The sequence below is a fragment of the Phoca vitulina genome, unplaced genomic scaffold, assembly GCF_004348235.1.
Source record: "Phoca vitulina isolate PV1807 unplaced genomic scaffold, GSC_HSeal_1.0 scaffold49, whole genome shotgun sequence".
Classification (NCBI taxonomy): Eukaryota; Metazoa; Chordata; class Mammalia; order Carnivora; family Phocidae; genus Phoca; species Phoca vitulina.
The window spans coordinates 10,790,733-10,809,113 of record NW_022589752.1 but is presented as its reverse complement, the minus strand read 5'-3'; positions in this window follow the sequence as shown (position 1 = coordinate 10,809,113).

Genomic DNA, 18,381 nt, shown 5'->3' with positions numbered 1-18,381 from the left:
TGCAGAAGAATGAAACTGGACCATTTCCTTACACCACACACAAAAATAGACTCAAAATGGATGAAAGACCTAAATGTGAGACAGGAATCCATCAAAATCCTAGAGGAGAACACAGGTAGCAACCTCGTCGACCTCAGCCGCAGCAACTTCTTCCTAGAAACATTGCCAAAGGCAAGGGAAGCAAGGGTAAAAATGAACTATTGGGACTTCATCAAGATAAAAAGCTTTTGCACAACAAAGGAAACAGTCAACAAAACCAAAAGACAACCGACAGAATGGGAGAAGATATTTGCAAATGACATGTCAGATAAAGGGCTAGTATCCAAAATCTATAAAGAACTTATCAAACTCAACACCCAAAGAACAAATGATCCAATCAAGAAATGGGCAGAATACACGAACAGACATTTCTGCAAAGAAAACATACAAGTGGCCAACAGACACATGAAAAAGTGTTCAACATCACTCGGCATCAAGGAAATACAAATCAAAACCTCAATGAGATACCACCTCACACCAGTCAGATTGGCTAAAATTAACAAGTCAGGAAATGACAGATGTTGGCAAGGATGCGGAGAAAGGGGAACCCTTCTACACTGTTGGTGGGAATGCAAGCTGGTGCAGCCACTCTAGAAAACAGTATGGAGGTTCCTCAAAAAGTTGAAAATAGAGCTACTCCACGACCCAGCAATTGCACTACTGGGTATTTACCCCAAAGATAAAAATGTAGGGATCCGAAGGGGTACGTGCAGAAGAAGATAGTAGGAAGGGAAAAATGAAGTAGGTGAAATCGGAGGGGGAGACGAACCATGAGAGACTATGGACTCTGAGAAACAAACTGAGGGTTCTAGAGGGGAGGAGGTGGGGGGATGGGTTAGCCCAGTGATGGGTATTAAGGAGGGCACATATTGCATGGAGCACTGGGTGTTATATGCAAACAATGAATCATGGAACACTACATCAAAAACTAATGATGTAGTATATGGTTACTATCATAACATAATAAAATAAAATTTTAAAAAATGAAATCATAAGGATAAAGTAATACATTAAGCAGATGGAGGAGAGGGGCGATGAGGCAGTGGCAGATCATCTCTGTTACCCCAAAGGGCCCCATGGAGCCATTAGAACAAAGAGCAATATGATGTCTAAGTCCTAACTTGTCTCTAATATCCTGTTGTTTTTGTTTTTTTCTAATATCCTGTGGTTTAAAGAATAAAACACATAAAGCAGTTTTAGTTAGAAAAGAAAAACTATCGGTTACATTCAAAGAGGGAAAAGCAGAAGAAAAATTCTAGGGTGGAACCAGCAGCTGATTATACTCAAATGCTGCTTTCGAGAAGTAAGAGTTCTGGGGGGAGTGAGTCCGGTTCTCCACTGATGGCCTATTAGTCTTCCCTTTACAGATCTGCTGAGCTTTTTCCCCCACCCACCAACTGTGAAGAAAAAATTTCTGATAATGTAGAAATGGGATCATCTCTGTGAGAAGCAAATGATTATTATTATGCTAATTCCCCTATCAAAACTGAGAAGGAATTCTGAGGATGAAAATCAGTTAAAAGGATAAAAGAATACAGTCAAAACTGAAAATCAACCTTTGGATCACAGAAGAAAAACCAATTGGTATTCTCCTGCTGATATTCTCTAATCGAATTTATCTGACCATAAGTGCACATTGATTTTCTCTCACTGATAGGAAGAGTGCCACATATGTTATTTTGAAAATTATATACAGAAAAGTGGTTTTAGTTCTCAGTTTGTAAAAGCAAACATTCTTCAGAGTAAATAGGTCTGCAAAGCTCCACATCCTGACAGATTAATTTCCCTACGTGAGAGATGCTGTATCTAATTTTATTCTGTGTGAAAGGTAATCTGATCCTTACTTTTCAGTCGATTCCACAAGTGCCCAAGCATATTTGGTTCCATTCAGGTAGCCTGGAAACTTCAGTAGAATAGTTTCTTTCATGAGCTTTCAAATCATCTGTGCCTCACTGTTGAACTGGGATAGTAATACCTTGTGTTTTCAATTTTTCCAACATCTTTTCTCACCAATGTTACCAGTTGGTAGGTTTGTTGTCAGGTATGCTGAAGGTAGTGGAAAGTTTTAATAACCTTTTCGAAGCAATATCCATAAGGCATCAACAGTCCTTTTTAACAGATGGTAAAAAACTGCTGCAGAAGGAGATTGAGTATAATGCCTAAGGTTCAACGACAAAATCTGGGCATGGTTTAGGTTTTTAATTTTTGCCTTTGAATTTCCACTTGATTATATTTGACCTTCAGTTAATTTTTGGAAAAGTGAAGCTGTGTTAGAATTTTGACGCTTGAGACTTACTTTTTTCATATTCTGTATCATGGTCGATGTGCCAAGAGTCTGTCAGGTCAATAAGTCAGTCAGTATTTATAATAATGTTGACAATCTCTGAACTTGGTGCTCAGGGGCATAAAAATGAACTTATTTGTAAATAGCATATAAATGTAAGGTGTTCATATTACATACATGCAGTAAGTGTATTTCTTTTATTCCAAGATGCACACATTTTCTAGAATGTTTCAAACAGTTCCAAAATTGGGAGATGCTTAAGACTGATGGTGTTAGAAAGTTGCTGTTAGTCAGATAGCAGTTACAATACCTCAGTGATTGAGTCCAGGTGGAGAGTGTTCATAAGCTTCCATTGTAGTATTCTTTGAATGTCTCTGTATGTTTCAATTTTTTAATAATAAATACTTTGGGAAAATCTATTTAATTAAATTGAACAACCTTGTTGTGCAATTTAACTAAATATATCTTTTTAATGAAGATATTTTTGGCCAGGGGACAATGTTTTAAAAAGGTGGATATCAATAGCTCTCAGTATTTTAAGAAAATTTGGATTCTAGATGTACAGAAATTCTAGAACTACATTAACCATGTTTTTGTTTCTATGGTATGTAAGACATAATTTTAAAAGTCTAAAAGAGTTCTTTTGAAAAACATAAAATAACAACTCTCAGTGATAAGAAAAAATTGTGTCAAAGGTTAGTTGGCAGTGATTTTAATTTTTAAGATTTATTTATTTATTTTAGAGAGAGAGAGAGAGAGTTGGCAGAGAGACAGGGAGAGAGAATCCCAAGCAGACTCTTCGCAGAGCATGGAGCCCAACACAGGGCTCAACCCCACAACCCTAAGATCAAGACCTGAGCAGAAACCAGGAGTTGGGTGCTTAACTGACCACGCCACCCAGTGGCCCCCTCTTTTTTTTTTTTTAATTTCTTAGTGGTACTGAAATTAATGGTGAATTGCACAATCAAGCATACCTTAAATTTGATAAAATATGCTTAGTAATACTTCCAAAGCTACATGTCAATAAATAATTTACAGCTTTAACTTTGTATGAGTGCTAAATAAATATACTAGCTAACATTTAGTGAACATCTAGAATGTGCTAAGGACTCCACATGTGTCATTTTATTGAGTTCTCAAAATAAAACCTCTGTGTATTATTTTCTCCATTTTACAGATAAGTCAACTGAGACTCAGAGAGACTGGTGACTTGCTGATTGTTCTATAGCTAAGGATGTAATAGAGCCATCATTCAAACTCAGGCATATGTGTTTGGAAATCCTATCCCCCACTAAATAATAGAGACTTTCCTGCGGTGAGGGGAACAGAAAAAAATAAAAACCAAAAGTACAAAAACAATAAAAGTGTTTAAAATCTCCCAAATAATTAAACTTGTGCTGTGGATAGAAGGCAGAACCATCTTCAAGAAAAACTATGTGGGTAAATAACGCTTTATACTTTATTTATTTATTTTTTTAAGCTTCAACTTTAAAAGTCACCTCTAGGACAGTAAGCAGTTTGTAAAACTGGGCATACATTAGATTTATCTTGTGTGCTCTTTAAAATTACAGACTTCTGAGTCTGACTCCTGTAAACTCTGATTCAGTAACTTTGTAAAGGCGCTCCAGGGACTTTGTCTATTTGAAAGTTTCAAAGGTAAATTTGGCACATAGTCAGGTTTGAGAACCTCTGCTCTGAACAGAAGACATTACATGAATGTTAAGAGAGCTTGGATTCACATTCCAGCTCTACCATGTTCTAGCTGGGAAGCCTTTGGCAAGTTACCTTGTCACTCTGTGTTCTGGTATTTCCATCTCTAAAATGGGGCTAATAATAGTACATACTTTATAGGGTAGTTGTGAGGATTAAATGCATTCATGTATGTGATGTTCTTAAAACTGTTCTGGACATTGATTAACAACGTAATAGTTGTTGGCTACTGTTAGGTGGTTAGCATTGATTATCTTCTTTTTTTAAGATTTTATTTATTTATTTGAAAGAATGAGAAAACAAGCAGTGGGGAGGGAGAGAAAGAGAGGGAAGCAGACTCCCCGCTGAGCAGGAAGCTTGATGAGGGGCTCGATCCCAGGACCTGGAGATCATGACTTGAGCTGAATGCTGGCGCTTAACCAATTGAGCCACCCAGGTGCCCTGCATTGATTATCTTCTTTATGTACCCACAGATTACTGGAAAGAAACCAATGTAAAACAATAAAATAAAATAAATACTGAGGGATTTCTACTTCCAATTAAGATGGAGTAATGGAAACTGTATTTACCCTCCTATCTGAAATGAACAACAACAACAAAAAAGCCCAGATAAAATATATGAAACAATGGTTTTCAAGGTATTGAACAGAAAATAAAGGACAGCAATCCCTGATTGATGGAAGAAAATGAAGTGAGACCCATGATTGCCCCAGCTTACCGACTGAAAGAGTTTTCTTGCCATGGTGCAACCTGGTGGATTCTCCAAATTTTACAGACAAGGCTGAGAGTCTAGGAAAAAAAGGTGACTAGAATTAGTAAGACAGGATACCGAAGAGAAGAGAACTGTACAGAGAGAACTCCAGAGATCAACAGATGGTCTATCTCAAGTCTTCAACCAACGACTAGTCAGCATGTATGTTTAGGAAGTTACCTGAGGACCAGGAAAGAATAACCACAAAAGATTAGAGGTAATGGTTCCTAGTTCCCAAACAGGATCAAAAATAGCATATGCTCTCACCCAGCAGAGAAGGAAAAAAATGCATGATTCATGCAGGCTTGGTAGAGTACCAAATAAATCTTAAAACAAACCCTAAAGGATAAAACTTTTCCAAGTATCTTATCTGCTTCCCAGATCAAAGCACATGAATATTTATAGGAATAAAAAATATCAAGGAGACAGCAAGATTAAATTGATAATGTCTATTATACAATGAAAAGTTAGGAGATGTGATAGTTAATTTTATGTATCAAATTGACTAAGCCAAGGGTGCCCAAATATTTGGTAAAGATTATTCTGGGTGTGTCTATGAGAATGTTTTGGGGTGAGTTCATCATTTAAATTAATAGACTAAATAAGCATTCTAGAGAGATTGCCCTTTCTAATATGGGTGGGCCTCGTCCAATCAGTTGAAGGCCTGAATGGACCAAAAAGGCGGATCTTCCCTCTGAATAAGAGGAAATGGGACATTTTTTTTTCTGCCTTCAGATTTATACTAAAAACTTGGCTCTTTTTGGTTTTGAGCTTGTTGGTCTTCAGACTAGAACTACACCATCTGCTCTCCTAGGTCTCCAGATTGCTGACTGGAGATCTTGGGACTTGTCAGCCTCTATAATCACATGAACAAATTCTTTATAGTAACTCTCTTTGCTATATATATATAGTAATATATATAAAGGTATACATATACATCCTATTGATTCCATTTCCCTGGAGAACCCTGACTATACATATTTGGTACTGAGAATGGTTCTAGAGGAACAGAATTTTAAAGATGAGTTTTCTGAATTGGTTCTGAGTTTCTGGATTTGGTTTTCTAATCTGATTAAATTTAAATATATGAATGACTACATTTCTGGTAGTAAAGAGAGCACTGATCATCCTAATTTCCAAATGCATAATTGGAAAGGGCATGCTCAGCACCTGGGATAATCCCCATATTGGTTCGCTGACCTGTGGAGTGAGCGCTACTAGGTAGGAAAGGTCAAGTGGAAGCCACTAGAACTGCTTCTATCTAGGAAAATAGTAAACAAAAACAATAGCACATGCTGGAGGGATTATAGAGATTAATGCCACCACCAAGGACTTGAAAGTTGCAGCAGTGGTAATCCCCACTCCATTCTCATTCATCTTGCCTATTTGGGCTGTGCAAAAGACAGATAGATCTTGGAGAATGACAGTGGATTATTGCAAGTTTACTCAGGTAGTGACTCCATGGCCCAAATGCCCATGGTCCCTTCTCTTGCTATACTGTTCTCTTTCCCCTTTCCTGCTATACCCTGCACCCATGGCCCCATTCCTATGATCAGTTGAAAGAGGAAGAGAAGACTCTCTGAGCCTGGTTTACAAATGGTTCTGCATGATATGCAGGTACTACCCAAAAGTAGACAGCTGCAGCATTACAGCCCTTTTCTGGGAAAACTTGGAAGGACAGTGGTAAAGGGAAATCCTCCCAGTGGGCAGAACTTGTAGCAGTGCACTTGGTTGTTCACTTTGCTTAGAAGAACAAACGGCCAGATGTGCCATTATATACTGATTCATTGGCTATGGCCAGTGGTTTGGCTGGATGGTCAGGGACTTCGAAAAAATATGAATGAAAAATTGGTGACAAGGAAATTTGGGTAAGAGGTATGTGGATACACCTCTCTGAATGGGAAAAAATTGTGAAGAAATTTTTGTCCCATGTGAATGCTCACCAATGGGTGGTTTCAGTAGAGGAGGATTTTAATAGTCAAGTGGATAGGATGACCTTTCTTGTGTATATACTAGGAAACCTCTTTCCCCAGCTACCTCTGTTATCATCCAATTGGCTCATGAACAAAGTGACGATGTGGCCAGAATGAAAGTTATTCATGGGCTCAACAACATACTCTATTCACCAAGGCTGACCTGGCTATGGCCATTGCTGAGTGCCCAACCTGCCAATAGCAGAGACCAATACTGAGCCCTCAGTATGACACCATTTCCCAGGCTGATTAGTCACCTACCTTGTGACAGCCTGGTTACATTGGACCACTTCCATCTTAGAAGGGGAAAAATTTTGCTCTTAATGAAATAGGCAAATATGTACTCTGGATACAGATTTACTATCCCTACATGCAAAATTTCTGCCTAAACTACCATCTATGGATTTACAGAACGCCTTATCTGTTATCATGGTATTCTATACAGCCTTGCTTCTGATCAAAAAAACTCACCTCATAGCAAACAAAGTGAGGCAATGAGCTCATGTTCATGGAATTCACTGGTATTACTATGCCCCACCCCCATCCTGAAGCCGCTGGCTTGATAGAATGGTGGAATGGCCTTTCAAAGACTCAGGTACAGTGCCAGCAATACCTTGCAGCCCTGGGCCAATGTTCTCCAGAAGGCTGTATAGGCTATGAATCAGCATCCAATATATGGAACCATTTCTCCTAGAGTCAGGATGTACAGGTCCAGGAATTTAGGGGTGGACATGGAAGTGGCATCACTATTACCTCTAGGGATCTACTAGCAAAATCTCTACTTCCTATTCTTGTGACTTATGCTCTGCTGGCCTAGAGGTCTTAGTTCCAAAGGGAGATGGTTCTACTAGGAGATGCAACAATTCCATTGAACTGGAAGTCAAGATTGCCACTCCACCACTTTGGGATCCTTATGCTTCTGAATCAAAAGGCAAAGTAGGAAGTCACTGTGCTGGCTGGGGAGGGTGATCCTCAATAAAAAGGGAATATTGGACTGCTACTCCCCAATGGAGGTAAGGATGAATATGTGTAGAATACAGGAGACTCCTTAAGAAATGTCTTAGTATCACCATGCCCAGTGATTAAGGTCAAAGGAAAACTATAGCAACCCATCTAGACAGAACTAGTAGTGGCCCAGACCCTTCAGGAATGAAGGTTTGGATCAATTCACCAAGTAAAGAACCGTGACTAGCTGAAGAGTTTGCTAAAGACAAAGGGAATTTAAAATGAGTGGTGGAAGAAGGTAGTCATAAATATCAGCTATGACTACATGACCAGTTAGAAAATGAGGACTGTAAGTGTCATATTTCCTCCTAATTTTGTTATAAATATGTTTGTGTGTATGTAGACACATATATGGCAATATCTTTGTTTTCTTCACTATCTTATTACCTTATGATATAAGTGTATTGACTTTACAGTAGTTAACTATTGTTAACCTTACAAAATAGTATTTAAGTTACAGTATATCAAGGAGAAGGGTAAACATCACTCAAGGACCTTACATGGGGACCCTTCTCATGGGGAAGGAGTTAGTGTATTTTGATTGCTCTCAGGATAGTTGTATCATGTTAGGTGGAATTATGGCTTTATTACTATCTTTGTTTGGAGACTAAGTATGGTTTAAGATGTGTATGGGTGTCAAGTTGACAAGATGTGGACTTGTGATGATTACTTTTGTGTGTCAACTTGACGGGGCCACAGGATGCACAAATATTTGGTCAAAGATTATTCTGCACAAGGGTGTTATTGGATGAGTTTAACATTTAAATTCATAGACTTGGGGTGCCTGGGTGGCTCAGCTGGTTAAGTGTCTGCCTTTGGCTCAGGTCATGATCCCTGGGTCCTGGGATCGAACCCCACACTGGGCTCCCAGCTCAGCAGTGACCCTGCTTCTTCCTCTCCCTCTGCCACTCTCTCTCTCTCTCTCTCTCTCTCTCTCGATCTTTCAAATAAATAAACCCTTTTTAAAAAATTAATTAATTAATTGACTGAGTAAAGCCGATTGCTGTCCCTAATGTAGGTGGTTCTCATCCAGTCAGTTGAAGACCTGAATGTAACAAAAAAGGTGATCCTCCCCTGAATAAGAAGAAATTTCCTCCTGTTTCACTGTCTTCAAGATGACACACCATTTTTTCCCCTGCCTTTGGGCTCAAATTGAAACACCAGCTCTCCCTGGGTCTCAAGCTTGCTGACTTTCCACCATTGGCTCTCTTGGGTCTCAGGCTTTCGGACTTGGACTGAAACTCTGCCATTGGCTTACTGGGTCTCCAGCTTGTTAACTGTAGATCTGAGGACTTGTCAGCCTCCATAGTATGTAAGCCAATTCCTTATTATATATGTGGGATATATATCTGTGTGACATATATACACTTACATATATGTATACTATTTGTTCTGTTTCTCTAGAGAAACCTGATTAATACATCAGTCATACAAAGAAACAGGAAATTATGATTCATAATTAGGATAAAACTTAATCAACTGAAACTGACCCAGAAAAGGACATTAAAATGGCTATTATAACTACTCTATATACTCAAAAATTAAGTAGCAAAAGACATAGAAGATATAAAAAATTCAAACTGAACTTCTAAATTGTGACATGGAAAATGTATTGGATGCAATTAGTGACAGATTAGATGATGTGGAACAAATGCAGAAAAAGAGTTTCTAATGCAGAGCAATAGAAACTATCCAAAATGAAACATATAGAGGAAAGAGATCTAAAACTAAGTGAACAGAACATCAGTGAACAGGAGGACAACTTCAAGCAACCTCATATAAATGTAATTTGAGTTTCTAAAGAAGAGAGAAAAGTGAGCACGGAAGAATATTTGACAAAATCTTGGTTAAAATTTTTCTGAATTTAATGAAAACCGTAAACTCAATAATTCAAAAAGCACCCTGAAAACCAAGACTAGGAAACATGAAAAAAAAAAGAAGACTATATTAAGACACATCATAACCAAATGGTTCAAACACTGTGATAAGAGGTTGTTTTTTTTTTAATTTTTTTATTGTTATGTTAATCCCCATACATTACATCATTAGTTTTAGATATAGTGTTCCATGATTCATTGTTTGTGCATAACACCCAGTGCTCCATGCAGAACGTGCCCTCCTCAATACCCATCACCAGGCTAACCCATCCTCCCACCCCCCTCCCCTCTAGAACCCTCAGTTTGTTTTTCAGAGTCCATCGTCTCTCATGTTTCTTCTCCCCCTCCGATTTCCCCCCCTTCATTCTTCCCCTCCTGCTACATTCTTCTTCTTCTTTTTTTCTTTCTTAACATATATTGCATTATTTGTTTCAGAGGTACAGATCTGAGATTCAACAGTCTTGCACAATTCACAGCACTTACCAGAGCACCTGCCCTCCCCAGTGTCCATCACCCAGTCACCCCATCCCTCCCACCCCACCCCCCACTCCAGCAACCCTCAGTTTGTTTCCTGAGATTAAGAATTCCTCCTATCAGTGAGGTCATATGATACATGTCTTTCTCTGATTGACTTATTTCGCTCAGCATAACTCCCTCCAGTTCCATCCACGTCGTTGCAAATGGCAAGATCTCATTCCTTTTGATGGCTGCATAATATTCCATTGTATATATATACCACTTCCTCTTTATCCATTCATCTGTCGATGGACATCTTGGCTCTTTCCACAGTTTGGCTATTGTGGACATTGCTGCTATAAACATCGGGGTGCACGTATCCTTTCGGGTCCCTACTTTTGTATCTTTGGGGTAAATACCCAGTAGTGCAATTGCTGGATCATATGGTAGCTCTATTTTCAACTTTTTGAGGAACCTCCATACTGTTTTCCAGAGTGGCTGCACCAGCTTGCATTCCCACCAACAGTGTAGGAGGGTTCCCCTTTCTCTGCATCCCCGCCAACATCTGTCATTTCCTGACTTGTTAATTTTAGCTATTCTGGCTGGTGTGAGGTGGTATCTCATTGAGGTTTTGATTTGGATTTCCCTGATGCCGAGCGATATTGAACACTTTTTCATGTGTCTGTTGGCCATTTGGATGTCTTCTTTGGAAAAATGTCTGTTCATGTCTTCTGCCCATTTCTTGATTGGATTCTTTATTCTTTTGGTGTTGAGTTTGATGAGTTCTTTATAGATTTTGGATATTAGCCCTTTATCTGATATGTCATTTGCAAATATCTTCTCCCATTCTGTCAGTTGTCTTTTGGTTTTGTTGACTGTTTCTTTTGCTTTGCAAAAGCTTTTTATCTTGATGAAGTCCCAATAGTTCATTTTTGCCCTTGCTTCCCTTGCCTTTGGTGATGTTTCTAGGAAGAAGTTGCTGCGGCTGAGGTCGAAGAGGTTGCTGCCTGTGTTCTCCTTTAGGATTTTGATGGACTCCTGTCTCACATTTAGGTCTTTCAACCATTTGGAGTCTATTTTTGTGTGTGGTGTAAGGAAATGGTCCAGTTTCATTCTTCTGCATGTGGCTGTCCAATTTTCCCAACACCATTTGTTGAAGAGACGGTCTTTTTTCCATTGGACATTCTTTCCTGCTTTGTCAAAGATGAGTTGACCATATAGTTGAGGGTCCATTTCTGGGCTCTCTATTCTGTTCCATTGATCTATGTGTCTGCGTTTGTGCCAGTACCATACTGTCTTGATGATGACAGCTTTGTAGTAGAGCTGGAAGTCCGGAATTGTGATGCCGCCAGCTTTGCTTTTCTTTTTCAACATTCCTCTGGCTATGCGGGGTCTTTTCTGGTTCCATACAAATTTTAGGATTATTTGTTCCATTTCTTTGAAAAAAGTGGATGGTATTTTGATGGGGATTGCATTGAACGTGTAGATTGCTCTAGGTAGCACTGACATCTTCACAATACTTGTTCTTCCAATCCATGAGCATGGAACGTTTTTCCATTTTTTTGTGTCTTCCTCAATTTTTTTCATGAATGTTTTATAGTTTTCTGAGCACAGATCCTTTGCCTCTTTGGTTAGATTTATTCCTAGGTATCTTATGGTTTTGGGTGCGATTGTAAATGGGATCGACTCCTTAATTTCTCTTGCTTCTGTCTTGTTGTTGGTGTATAGGAATGCCACTGACTTCTGTGCATTGATTTTATATCCTGCCACTTGACTGAATTCCTGTATGAGTTCCTGCAGTTTTGGGGTGGAGTCTTTGGGATTTTCCACATAAAGTATCATATCATCTGCAAAGAGTGGGAGTTTGACTTCTTCTTTGCCGATTTGGATGCCTTTTATTTCTTTTTGTTGTCTGATTGCTGTGGCTAGGACTTCCAATACTATGTTGAATAGCAGTGGTGATAGTGGACATCCCTGCCGCGTTCCTGACCTTAGGGGGAAAGCTCTCAGTTTTTCCCCATTGAGAATGATATTCGCTGTAGGTTTTTCATAGATGGCTTTTATGATATTGAGGTATGTACCCTCTATCCCTATACTCTGAAGAGTTTTGATCAAGAAAGGATGCTGTACTTTGTCAAATGCTTTTTCTGCATCTATTGAGAGGATCATATGATTCTTGTTCTTTCTTTTGTTAATGTATTGTATCACGTTGATTGATTTGCGGATGTTGAACCAACCTTGCAGCCCAGGGATAAATCCCACTTGGTCGTGGTGAATAATCCTTTTAATGTACTGTTGGATCCTATTGGCTAGTATTTTAGTAGAATTTTTGCATCCATGTTCATCAAGGATATTGGTCTGTAATTCTCCTTTTTGATGGGGTCTTTGTCTGGTTTTGGGATCAAGGTAATGGTGGCCTCATAAAACGAGTTTGGAAGTTTTCCTTCCATTTCTATTTTTTGGAACAGTTTCAGAAGAATAGGTATTAATTCTTCTTGAAATGTTTGGTAGAATTCCCCTGGGAAACCATCTGGCCCTGGGCTTTTGATTGTTGGGAGATTTTTGATGACTGCTTCAATTTCCTTAGTGGTTATAGGTCTGTTCAGGTTTTCTATTTCATCCTGGTTCAGTTTTGGTAGTTGATACATCTCTAGGAATGCGTCCATTTCTTCCAGGTTATCTAATTTGCTGGCATAGAGTTGCTCATAATATGTTCTTATAATTGTTTGTATTTCTTTGGTGTTGGTTGTGATCTCTCCTCTTTCATTCATGATTTTGTTGATTTGGGTCATTTCTCTTTTCTTTTTGATAAGTCTGGCCAGGGGTTTATCAATCTTGTTAATTCTTTCAAAGAACCAGCTCCTTGTTTCGTTGATCTGTTCTACTGTTCTTTTGGTTTCTATTTCATTGATTTCTGCTCTGATCTTTATTATTTCTCTTCTCCTGCTGGGTTTAGGCTTTATTTGCTGTTCTTTCTCCAGCTGCTTTAGGTGTAGGGTTAGGTTGTGTACTTGAGACCTTTCTTGTTTCTTGAGAAAGGCTTGTATTGCTATATACTTTCCTCTCAGGACTGCCTTTGTTACATCCCAAAGATTTTGAACAGTTGTGTTTTCATTTTCATTGGTTTCCATGAATTTTTTAAATTCTTCTTTAATTTCCTGGTTGACCCATTCATTCTTTAGTAGGATGCTCTTTAGCCTCCATGTATTTGAGTTCATTCCGACTTTCCTCTTGTGATTGAGTTCTAGTTTCAAAGCATTGTGGTCTGAAAATAGGCAGGGAATGATCCCAATCTTTTGGTACCGGTTGAGACCTGATTTGTGACCTAGGATGTGATCTATTCTGGAGAATGTTCCATGGGCACTAGAGAAGAATGTGTATTCTGTTGCTTTGGGATGGAATGTTCTGAATATGTCTGTGAAGTCCATTTGGTCCAGTGTGTCATTTAGAGTCTTTATTTCCTTGTTGATCTTTTGCTTAGACAATCTGTCCATTTCAGTGAGGGGGGTGTTAAAGTCCCCCACTATTATTGTATTGTTGTCGATGTATTTCTTTGCTTTTGTTATTAATTGCCTTTATAATTGGCTGCTCCCATGTTAGGGGCATAGATATTTACAGTTGTTAGATCTTCTTGTTGGATAGACCCTTTAAGTAGGATATAGTGTCCTTCCTCATCTCTTATTACAGTCTTTGGTTTAAAATCTAATTTGTCTGATACAAGGATTGCCACCCCAGCTTTCTTTTGGTGTCCATTAGCATGGTAAATGGTTTTCCACCCCCTCACTTTCAATCTGGGGGTGTCTTTGGTTCTAAAATGAGTCTCTTGCAGACAGCATATCGATGGGTCTTGTTTTTTAATCCAATCTGATAGCCTGTGTCTTTTGATTGGGGTATTTAGCCCATTTACATTCAGGGTAACTATTGAAAGATAGGAATTTAGTGCCATTGTATTGCCTGTAAAGTGACTGTTACTGTATATTGTCTGTGTTCCTTTCTGGTCTGTTGCTTTTAGGCTCTCTCTTTGCTTAGAGGACCCCTTTCAATATTTCTTGTAGGGCTGGTTTCGTGTTTGCAAATTCCTTTAGTTTTTGTTTGTCCTGGAAGCTTTTTATCTCTCCTTCAATTTTCAATGACAGCCTAGCTGGATATAGTATTCTTGGCTGCATATTTTTCTCATTTAGTGCTCTGAATATGTCCTGCCAGTCCTTTCTGGCCTGCCAGGTCTCTGTGGATAGGTCTGTTGCCAATCTAATGTTTCTACCATTGTAGGTTACATATCTCTTCTCCCGAGCTGCTTTCAGGATTTTCTCTTTGTCTCTGAGACTCGTAAGTTTTACTATTAGATGTCGGGGTGTTGACCTATTTTTATTGATTTTGAGAGGGGTTCTCTGTGCCTCCTGGATTTTGATTCCTGTTTCCTTCCCCAAATTAGGGAAGTTCTCTGCTATAATTTGCTCCATTATACCTTCTGCCCCTCTCTCTCTTTCTTCTTCTTCTGGGATCCCAATTATTCTAATGTTGTTTCGTCTTATGGTATCATTTATCTCTCGAATTCTGCCCTCGTGATCCAGTAGTTGTTTATCTCTCTTTTTCTCAGCTTCTTTATTTTCCATCATTTGGTCTTCTATCTCACTGATTCTTTCTTCTGCCTCATTTATCCTAGCAGTTAGCGCCCCCATATTTGATTGCACTTCATTAATAGCCTTTTTGATTTCTACTTGGTTAGATTTTAGTTCTTTTACTTCTCCAGAAAGGGTTTCTCTAATAACTTCCATGCTTTTTTCAAGCCCAGCTAGTATCTTTAAAGTGATGATTCTGAACTCTAGATCTGACATTGTACTAATGTCTGTATTGAGTAGGTCCCTGGCAGTCGGTACTACCTCTTGTTCTTTTTGTTGAGGTGATTTTTTCCGTCTTGTCATTTTGTGCAGAGGAGGATAGATTAATGAGAGAACAAAATGCTAGCAGGGTAACAACGTCCCCAGAAAATATACTCTAAGCAAATCAGAAAAGACCTGAAGCAGTGGGAAAAGAAAGGGAAAGAGAGAAAAGAGAAAAAGAAAGAAAAAAAGAAAAAGAGAAAGAGAAAGATAAAAACAAACAAAAACAGAACAAAACAAAACAAAACAAAAACAGAATGTGATCAAATATGATCAGGCTGTTTTATAGATCAGTGCCACACACTATATTTTGGGTGTATTTTGGTCTGTTAAAAGAAAGTGTCTCCCAAAATTTTAAAGAAAGAAAAACTTATATATGTACAAAAATAAGGGTTGATATGATGAAGGGATGGAATATGACTGTAAAAATGGAAATTATATAAAATTTTATAAAAGGAATTGATAAGTTGTTTGAAAAAAGAAAGAAGAGGATTTAAAAAAAAAAAAGAAAAAAGGGAGAGAATGTGATCAGGCAGGGGAGTAGCAAAAAACTATACACTAGAGATTTAGAGTATATTTTTATCTGTTAGAAGAAACTATCTCAAAATTTTAAAGAGAGAACAACTTATATATATATGCCAAAAATACGGGTAACTACTATGAAGGGATAGAATATGACTCTAAAAATGAAAAATAAAAATTTTTTTTTAAAAAAGGGATTGATAAGATGTTGGTTGAAAAAGGGAAAAAGAAAAATTCAAAAAAAAGAAAAAAAGAAAAAAGAAAAAAAGTTAAAAAAAAAATTAACTTTGAAAGACTAAAGAATCATGGTAAAAAAGCCATGAATTCTATGTGCAGTATTCCCCTAGCGCTGGAGTTCTGCCGTTCTCACTGATCGGTGAACTTGGTCTTGGCTGGCTGTTCTCGCTGATCTTCTGGGGGAGGGGCCTGTTGCCGTGGTTCCCAAATGTCTTTGCCGGAGGCGGAATTGCCCCACCCTTGCCCGGTCAGGGCTAAGTAATCTGCTGGGGTTTGCTCTCGTGAGCTTTTGTTCCCTGCAAGCTTTCCGTACAGCTTTGGAGGCGGAGAGTGAAAATGGCGGCCTCCCAGTCTCCGCCCCGGAGGAGCCAAGAACTCGGGGTCCCGCTCCTCAGTGCGCCCCCAGAGAAAAGCAGTCAGTCACTCCCGTCTCCCGGGTCTCCGGCCGCACTCGTGCTCACCCAGCCTGTGACCGCGCGTTTCTATCTCTGGCACCCGACCCCGGGTGGAGTCTCCAAACCCAGCAGATCCCTGCGGTGCGCTCCCGCACCTCTCCTCCCGGGGGAAGAAGGTGAGTCTCCCCGGATCTGTCCCTCGTTGGGTCCCTGCTGGAGGAGCAGTGGCCCAACTGTCGCGGATCACAGTTTATGGCAACCCCGAGCTGAGAGCCCGCGCCTCGGCTCTGTCTCTGCAGCCGGCTTCCCCGCTCTGATACCTGGGAGCTCTGCCGCACTCAGGCACCCCCGGTCTTTCTGTGACCCCGAGGGTCCTGAGACCACACTGTCCCGTGAGGGTTCCACCCCCCCACTTAGCCACCAGAGTGACGTCCCTCAGCGGAGCCGACTTCTAAAAGTTCCAATTTTGTGCTCTGTGGCTCTATCACTTGCCAGAAGCGGCCGACGGAGGCCCCTCCCCCGCCGTCTATCCTCCCGAATATCGCCTCCGATTCACTTCTCCGCACGTCCTACCTTCCAGAAAGTGGTCACTTTTCTGTTCAGAGAGTTGTTGCTATTCTTTTCTTCGATCTCCTGTTGAGTTTGTAGGTGTTCAGAATGGTTTGATCCCTATCCAGCTGAATTCCTGAGACCAGACGAAATCCAGGTCTCCTACTCCTCCGCCATCTTGCCTACCTCCTGTGATAAGAGGTTTTATAGGCAGCTGAGTCTGGAGGGTGGGGGCAGGGGACACACAGAGAAGAACAAAGGCTGATAGCAGATTTCCCATAAAAAACACCCCCAGCAAGAAGACGGGGAGCAATAACTTTAAAGCACTAAAAGTAAAAACACTTTCAACCTAGAATTCTATACCCAGTGAAAATTCTCCACAAAAAATATGAGTAGAAAGGAAGTTCTTTAACTTGATAAAGGGCATCTATGGAAAACCTAATGTAAATATCATACTTAATGGGGAGAGACTGAGTGCTTTTCCTTCAAGATCAGGAACTCACCGTTTCTGTTCAACATTGTACTGGAGGCATTATAATGGAGGTTCCCAGTGTTGCAACAAGCAAAACCAAAAAAAAAAAAGCATCCAGATCAGAAAGGAAGAAGTAAAGCTGTTATTACAGATAACGTGATTGGCCATATAGCAAATTTGATGGAATCTATAAAAAAACTACTAGAACATACATTTCAAGATAGAAGACAAATATGCAAATATATTAATATTTCTATAGACAATGAAACAAAACAAATCATCAAATATTGAATTAAAACATCATTACAATAACATAAAAATATGAAATGCTAAGAGAAAAATCTAACAAAAGATATGAAAGACCAAGACACTGAATATTACAAATATTTCTTAGAGAAATTAAAGAAGAGATATACTGTGTTCTGGGTGGAAAAACAATATCATTAAGAGCTCAGGTCTCTCTAAATGATCTAGAGATTCAACTATCTCAATACAAAGATCAGTAAGGTTTTTCTTGTTTTTTGTTTTTTTTGTTTTTTGGGTTTTTTTGTGGAAATTGACACAAAATTGCAAAACTTGCTTGGAGATGTAAATGACTAAGAATGGCCCAAACAACTTTGAAAAAGAAGAACAAAACTGGAGGACTAATTCTACTTGATTTCAAGACTTATTATAAAGTTTTAGTAACCGAGACAGTGTGTTTGTAGTCATGATAGAAAACTATTATCAGTGGAACAGAATAGACACTCCAGATATACACTCACACATGTAAAGACGATTTTTGGCAGAGATGCAGAGGCAACTCAGTGGATAAAAGATTATCTTTTCAACAAAATATGCTGGAAAAACTGCATTGACAAAAATAAAACAAAAACAAAAGATCTTTACCTTGCGACATATATCAAAATTGAATAAAAACGGATAATAGATGAAAATCTGCAAGCTAAAAACTATAAGAAATATAAAGAAAACATAGAAAAAAACCTTTGTGACCTTGAGTTGGGCAATAATTTTTTAGATAGAATACCAAAAGCATGATCCATAGAGAAAAAAATGATAAATGAGACTTCAATTAACAATTTGTTGCCATTGTTTGGAAGACACTGCTAAAAGCATGAAAAAAAAAGCCACACACTAGAATAAAATATTTGCAAACACATATCTGATAAAGATTTTGAATCTAAAATACATAAAGGCTTCTGAAACAGTAATAAGAAAGCAAACAATCTAA